Source organism: Marmota flaviventris, chromosome 5 (genome assembly GCF_047511675.1).
Source record: "Marmota flaviventris isolate mMarFla1 chromosome 5, mMarFla1.hap1, whole genome shotgun sequence".
NCBI lineage: Eukaryota > Metazoa > Chordata > Mammalia > Rodentia > Sciuridae > Marmota > Marmota flaviventris.
Genome location: NC_092502.1, coordinates 138,537,519 through 138,539,647, shown reverse-complemented (window position 1 = coordinate 138,539,647; position 2,129 = coordinate 138,537,519).

Genomic DNA, 2,129 nt, shown 5'->3' with positions numbered 1-2,129 from the left:
GGCTCTGATTTATTTGATGAATGCCAATTATACTGGAGATTTTAAATCAGCATACCTCTAGGGCCTGGAAATTGCTGGTCCATGCTGGAAGGTGGTACCCTGCCAATTCCCAGTTTGCTGCATTGTCTGCAGAACCCCTGATTCCTGGTCTCAGGTTCAGTCTCCAAATTCAATCTCTTCCAGCTCCCCCCCCCCCATTTTTTGAATTTCCAGCCAGGTGCTTCTCTCCCAGCAGGTCTTACAAGCAGCCAGATTGAAGGAGGAGAGGGAAGCTGGGTGAGTTTCCACAACCAGCTGTTCCCCTGTGTACACCTCTCTCCATGCTTGCAGTCCTCCTGGTCACTTAGGCCCACCATCCTGATATGCAGCATGCGTTTGCCAGGCTTGTTTTGGGGCCAGAATTGGGTCTGCCAGAATTCGGCTCCCTCAGCTGGTTCAGCCCACACTCACTGCAGCTGCAAAAGGGTTTCTCCCTTTGTCTTCTGCACACCACTACTGAGGAAGATGCAGTTTCTTTCCTTACAAGGACATTGTGCAGAAGAATGGACAGTGTCTTTGATCTCTAAACTCTCCATATCCAGACATGCATCAGTTTTCCACAAAAGGTGAGTTCCTTTGATTCCCTAATCACTTTGCTGCTTTTGCAGAGGGAAGGTTCTGGCCTGTGCCTCTGGCGGTTGGCTTGGCTATGACACTGGGAATTCCTTCCCTATTATATTCAATCACCTGAGGCCTGATCTCTTGTGAATGTCCAGTATTAAATCTTTGCAAATTTCCTCCTGATTTTCCTCCATTCACACACCTTGCAGAGAAGCTGCCTGTTGGCTTTTCTGGGTTTCATACCAAGGAGCATCCAGGGAAGTGATCTCTCTGTCCACCATCTTCTCTCTTACTTGCCTTCACAATTTTCTTGCCTACCTTTTTCCCCTTTGCTGTTTTAGGACATTGCTCATTTATGCTATGTGGGACATTGTTTTCACTCAAACTGTTGCTTTAGGATTCTTTGGACAACACAAAATTTGTAGTTTTATAAATTTGGGGTATTTTGTAAATACCCAAACTTTGTGAAATATCTTACCCATTCAAAGCATGTTTATTTGACATGTAATTGTAGAAGGTGTGATAGACATTTATACCACAAATGTTGAAACTGCCCATCACAGTTTGTCTGATAATTTATAACTATATTTGTTTTTCTCCACTTGTTGACATGCCATCATTTCTCCAATACTGAATATTGTATGAGTTTTGAGAGTTATTTAACCCTGCATTCCTCTATTTAGTCACCTTTCAAAGGAAATAGTATTGTATCAATTTCATGTTTGTAGTAAGAGTTAACTGAGTAAATATAGGCACAATATTTATAATATTGTCTGTAAAAATAGTTATATGTTGTTATTCTTTATTATAACTATAATAAAAATAATATTATAATTGCTTATCCATGCTACTGATAAAAATTGCATAAAATTAATAAGACAAGGAATTAGCGACTTCTCGACTCATGAAATGTAAATACCTACATAGAAAGTGATAGGGTCATTAAATATTTGATGAAGCTAAAATACTATTATGCTTTTAACAGTTTGGAAATGATAACAGAAGAAATATCTAAATAAAGCTATAGTACTTACTCCCATCTATACATGTTTAAAATAATAATGTTGTTATTGTTATTTTAATTAATTACCATTAGTTAATTTAAAATTCATAACCATAATCCTCAAATAGATACAAAGAATTGCACTGGGTTTTTCTTATTTAATGATCATATTCTGTAAAGAATATTCAGACTGATTCTTTTTATTTACGACTTGTCTTTTTTTTTCTTCTGTCCCAAATAACGTAGATGTAGATGTCCTTCCTTGTCAGAAGTATATAATCCATCTTTTCTATTTACCTCCATCTTTCCAATACACAACCTTATATTTTGCCTACATCCTCTCACAGTCCTTCAACCCTTTTGCCCTGGAAATAATTTTATTTCTTTTGCAGAGCATTGATGTCTTCTTTCAATCTGGAATCCATTGCAATATGCCATTCTGAAGATATCTCCTGCTACATCATCAGTTTATTTTGTGATACGATTATTCTCTTCATATAGAAATAAGTTCTAACATTTCGCTTCT